Below are 6,283 nucleotides of genomic sequence, written 5' to 3'. Positions count from 1 at the left end.
AGTAGATGTATGTTGATCTTCAGTATTTGTTTATACATACTGTCTTTAAATATAATGAGAAATATAGACTGTCTCTATTCTAAACTATTTCACTGCCTGCCAAGATGAAATTTGCTCAGATTTATTGCTGCAGGGAGAAAGTTGAGTATATTCAAGAGGTTGTTTGATTTGGCACCTGATTTTTCCTGTTTGTGAAGTGGGTAAATAACACCTCCCTTATGAAATGTTTGTGAAGACTACATGAGAATGTAAATATAAATTGAAAGTGATATGTAGATTAAAATGCCTAGAACAGTTCTTCAAAAAGTGAAATTGCCCCCCCAAATATTAATCTCTTCATTCCATACTTTTCATTTTTAATTTAATTCATTTTTAATTTTTTCCTTTATTCCATTGGGAAACTGAAAAAATGTTAGTACTCAACTGTAATCTGAAAGACAGAAAAGAAACACCTAGTACTGTTGAGTTGCCATGTGAGTAGATGATCAGTTAGGAAAATGTTGAGTTGCCATGTGAGTAGATGATCAGTTAGGAAAATGAGCCAAACTGTAAGTAACAATCAAGCCTTTCTTCACTTCCTGTGATAGTGCAATCAGGAGGCAAAAACAAGCTCCAGCTTTCCAGTGTTTTATTTTCCTCAAGAAGCAGCACTGGTTGAGGAATGGATGACAAGGAGTGTAGGTACAGGAAATCTGCCCACTGCCCAGATGCACTAAAGAAAGTCTTCTGTCTTATCATGGATACAGTGTACCAGGGGTGGGGAAGAGAGGCAGGGGGTGGAGTAGGAGTGGAAAAAGACTGAGTCAGATTGGACAGAATGCCTCAGCTAAGGGCCCCTGATAAAAAGGTCTCTGTGAAGCACCTGGAGTAGGAGTGCAGATCTGTACATGAACATGGCTGAGTGGGGGGAAGGGGTACTGAGTCCTTAACTGCGGTTCTCTCCAGAAAGCAATGCACCATCTGTGCACCAAGCCTGGTGTGAGGAGGGTAGTCTTTCTCCTTGAGATCTGCCAAGCTAAACCTTATCTTTGCCAAAGGTCAGGCTTGAAAATTTACACATAAGATTTTTGCCTGGAGTTGGACTTCTCAGTTACTTTTGTGAATGTGAAATTGGAAAGCAGCTCATCCATATTAGAAAAAAATACATATGCTAGAGAAAAGGTCCTTGTAATTCTAAATTACAAAGTAGAAATAAATGATTTCAGGAAAAAATGAATGTGCCCAGTTTTGGGGCAATAGTTAAATAGATTTTGGTACATCTACATAATGATATATTAAGTAGTAGCTATGAAAGGTGTTTTCAAGAATATTTAATGATGTGTGAAAATATTTGCAGTATAATGTGAAATAAAGACTGTAGAGTACTCTATGTGATATAAAGCAGGAGCCAGTACCCCAATTTATAGCTATATTTGTGTGTGTGTGTGTGTGTGAAACCTTGTGAAAGCATACCTAATGTTAAAAGTAGCTATTTCTGGTTAATTGGATTATGAAAAAAAAACTTGGTAACTTCATGAGACTTAACAAATTCTCAATAATGAGCATATATAACTCATAATTATTAAGTATATTATTATACAGGCAAGTATAAAAACTTTAAATATATGGTGTCTGAGTAAAGGGAAAGGGAGCTGAGAGCCTACACAGATGCACTTGTTACTACTCTCAGCACAAGCAGATGGAGCAGATGAAAAAAGTCCCAGAGGTGTAAAGGAACATTCGTTGGAAACTGCCTCTCCATAAAACTTATGTCTGCTTCTTTTCTGGGCTTTTAGCTCACCCTTTTTTGTGTGTGAAAATATTGTACATACATATAGTAATTTAGTAAACTAAATGTGAATTGATTTATAACAAATGAGCAGTGATGTTTGGAAGGATATGGGGGAAGAAAGCACTTTTTGAAATAAAAAGTGGGATTATGACTGTTAATGATGAACGAACCACTTTACTCCCTCCTTATTTTCTCCTCGATGCTATGCTGCCTTCCTTCTTCAGGAATGTGTGCCCAGCTGAGTAGAATCCTGATTCTCTCAGTGCACACCTGAGAGGCTTGCTCACACTGTCTCTCTGCAGATGTAACCTCTGCCATTTTAGTTGTGATACATGCTATTGACAAGCAAGGGTACTGGAGAACATCACTGCATTTTTTTCTATTTTGCATCATCTTGACAACTTAAAATGTCCCCTAACAGCACAATCCTTCCATTACTTTTTGACTTTAAAATTTAAAATTAGAGATTTGTTTCAGAGGATTAAGAACTCTTCACCTCGGACTCACCCTTTCCTAATCAGTGGTCTTGATCCTGACATTCAAACTTTATTTTCCTCAAGAAATTCGAAGGCTAAATTACTGCCATTTAACAAAGCAAGAGGAGCAGATCCTGAAATAACAGAGGAGGACTATGAAGATTTTTCCTGAAAAACTGACTGATGCCATTAATTCTTGTGTTTCTTTTCAAAATGATTCTTTGTGTACACAGCTATTCCCTTCCTGTTCAAAATAATCCAGAACAGAAGCAATTAAGTTTCAGAATTACTGGAAGCTCAGCTTGTAATCACGGAGCAAGTTAATCAAGAGAACACATTTATATCAATATGAATATAAATTTTTAACAAATTCCATTCCACGTGTAATGAGTATAGACAATCATGTACTCATTGAGGAAGGCCAAAAGGTTGGATATTTCATTTTATTGTTTTTCAAAATTGCCTTTAACCTTAGTAGCCACTATTTTCTCATTTGGATAGATACACAATAATGGAAATTTTAATATTTTAATAGCTTTGATTATGTACTTCATTTCATTCAGACAAGAGGAGAAATTGGTGCCTAGCTCCAAGGTATTTTAGAAGAGTAGGCCATCTCATAGACATAAGGATATAGTGGGGCCCCAGGCTATGAAGATATGTGGAATGTAATGTTTTCAGTGAAAGGAATAATGGATTTATACACAGACATGAAGTAAGCAACTTGTATTCTTTTGGGTTTTTTCTTTGATTTATCTTGAACCCCATTATCTCTTGTAGACTGTGGTAGGCAGCCCTCTACTGTGTTTGAGGCAAGCCTGCCTTTGGAAAGTCACACAGGAGCCAGGATGGAGACTGAGGGAGATAAGAATCTGTTCTGACTCCTCTCTAAGCCAAGAGGGAAGAATAGTTCTTAGACCCTCTGGTATGTGACCAAACCAGTTTACTTAGAAAGAAGATGAGGTAGAGTTTAGAGGGTAAAATTTAATTAATTTCAATTTAAATTAAATAAAATTTAATTTCAATGTAATTAAGTTCTTATCTTTCCAACTCATGTTAGCTGCAGGATAAGTGAGTTAAAATCCTGTCTCTACTATTCATAGCAGTGTGATATGGTTACATGTTTAACCAATCTGGCCATCAGTTTCCTCATTTATAAAATGAGGCTACTACTTTGTACTTCCCTCAGAGGGTTGCTGAGATGATTAAATGAGTCAGCACATGCAAAGTGGGGCCTGACACATGCTGAGCACTAGGTATGTATTTGTCTGTTACCATTCCCTTTCTCTCTTTAGCTGGTTGAATGATCTGCATTCTGACCATTTCTTTACTCAGAGGAATGATGAATCATTTCAAAATGTTGTTAATTGTCTCATCTAAATCACTGCTACTTTACACTCAGCTTCGGTCTAGTCTTTGGCTAATAGAAATGACATGGTACCATGGACATACTGTGGATTTATGAGAATGCAGAGCGGTTGCTTCTCTGATCTCCCACGGATCAAATTTAAAGCAGTTAAGTAAGAGTTAGAGCAGATTGATTCATTTAAAATGTTTTCATTCCATTAATGTTATTTTTATTATTTTTAATAATGTTACTGTTTTGTTATAATTTGTTATAAGTTTATAATTTATAAACTTACTTTGTTTAAGTTGCTTAGTTCATGGTGCACTGGTAGACTTGGTTTGCAAAAAGCTTATCTCTCATTTTATTATTATTATTATGTCATACACCATCTCCTGTCTACTTTGTTTCCCTCTCCTATAAAGACCCTGGGCTAGTCATCACCTGTTAACTCTCAGATCCAACCAGTCTGCATTTCCCTCTGCCCTTCCCTTGGTCTGCTTTTTAACACAAGGAACTGACCACCTCCCCATAGAATACATGGCCAGGTTCACTTACCCTCTGGCATCAAGTTAGGCTGGGTCAATAGAAGGCACAAGAAAGGAGGGAAGGCGAAAAGCCTGGTGATTCTCCTCCTGTCTCTCTCTCTCTATTAAACTACCTGGCATGGATTCCATTTTCTTGACTGGGCTCTGACTATATATACACCAAACTAGAGTATTAAAATATATTCTAAATTATGCATGCATTTCTAAAAATTATATGCTGATATTTGTGAGTTTTTAAAATTAATAGTTTTGTGCTTACTTTAAACATTTTAATCTAATCACGGTGCTGTATAAATTTTACTTCTTTATTGTAGACTACTTTATAGTAGTTCATCCTTTACAAAGACAAAATTTCTAGTATTGTTTCCCATAGTAATAGATATCTAAATTGTCTTCAACACCCCACTACACATTTGGATAGCAGGAAATTCGCTATATCTCATCCTAAGGTAATGCATTAAAAGTTCTCCTATTATCAGTCAGGGTAGGCTATTGCTGTTTCAAAATAAGAACATTACCTTTTACTCCTTATATTCTGGAGTTTTCTATCAGAGATTAGGATTGAACCTTATTAAATGCTTTTTCTGCGTCAATGAAATGATCATTCTTCTCCTTTAGTCCACTAATAGGATAATTTACATGGATGATTTTCTGATGTTTTAACTAACTTTCCCAGAGACATGACATACACAACGATGTATTATGTGCTTTGTATATTATTATGTACTTTTAGTGTTGATTAACTAATAAAAGTACTCCTTACTAGGCAAATCTATTCTGCTCCTGAGTTTAGAGAGCAAAGATTCAGAAAAAATCTTAATTTTCTCCTCTTACCCTCATTAATTTTATCTTATTATTTCTATCCTTCCTGTTTCTTTGCATTTACTTTTTTGCCCTTCTTCTATCTTCTGAAGTTTCACTAATATTTTTCTCAAAGGCTTAGCTGTATGCTATATTTTTTTATTTAGATTACTTCATTTTATTCAATTCTTCATTGTCTTTCTTCTTCAATGAAGAATTATTTAATATAATGTTCTCAATATATGGAATTGTTTAGCTATAATAGATTTGCTTTTATATTGATTTCTAATATTATTACATTATGGTTAAAATATATATATATATATATAGAGAGAGAGAGAGAGAGAGAGAGAGAGAGAGAGAGAGAGAGACTATATGTGGCAATATTTTGTGATCCTGCACAGATCCAGTTTTTGAAAATGTTACATCTTGCTTTTATATCTTATATAGTTTGCTTAATTTACATCTTTTTGACATATTAGTTTCTAAGTATTAGAATAGAACATTAAAATTTCTGAATTGTAACAGATATTGATTTATTTATGATTTTATTGTTAGGTTACATACATTCAGATTTTTTGGTAATCTATTTTCTATTATTCCGTTAGCCAGTATAGTATTCCTCTCATTTTCTCTTTTTGATGTTTATCACCTAAAACTATACTTTTTTTTCTAATACTAAGATTGTTATCATGGCTGACCTGTATTTGGTTTATACAATCAGAGAGGATTTCTCTTTTATTTTTTTTATGTTTTTTATTTTTTTTACAGCTTTATTGGAGTATAATTGCTTTACAATGGTGTGTTATGTTCTGCTTTATAGCAAAGTGAATCAGTTATACATATACATATGTTCCCATATCTCTTCCCTCTTGCATCTCCCTCCCTCTCATCCTCCATATCCCACCCCTCTAGGTGTTCACAGAGCACCAAGCCGATCTCCCTGTGCTATGCAGCTGGTTCCCACTAGCTCTCTATTTTATGTTTGGTAGTTTATATATGTCCATGCCACTCTCTCACTTTGTCACAGCTTACCCTTCCCCCTCCCCATATCCTCAAGTCCATTCTCTAGTAGGTCTGTGTCTTTATTCCTGTCTTTCCCCTAGGTTCTTCATGACTTTTTTTTTTCTTAGATTCCATATATATGTGTCAGCATACGGTATTTGTCTTTCTCTTTCTGACTTATTTTACTCTGTATGACAGACTCTAGATCCATCCACCTCACTATAAATAACTCAATTTCCTTTCTTTTTATGGCTGAGTAATACTCCATTGTACATATATGCCACATCTTCTTTATCCATTCATCCGATGATGGACACTTAGATTGTTTCCATCTCCT

This window comes from Orcinus orca, chromosome 13 (assembly GCF_937001465.1).
Source record: "Orcinus orca chromosome 13, mOrcOrc1.1, whole genome shotgun sequence".
Lineage (NCBI taxonomy): Eukaryota > Metazoa > Chordata > Mammalia > Artiodactyla > Delphinidae > Orcinus > Orcinus orca.
Note: the sequence above shows the minus strand (reverse complement) of the source record.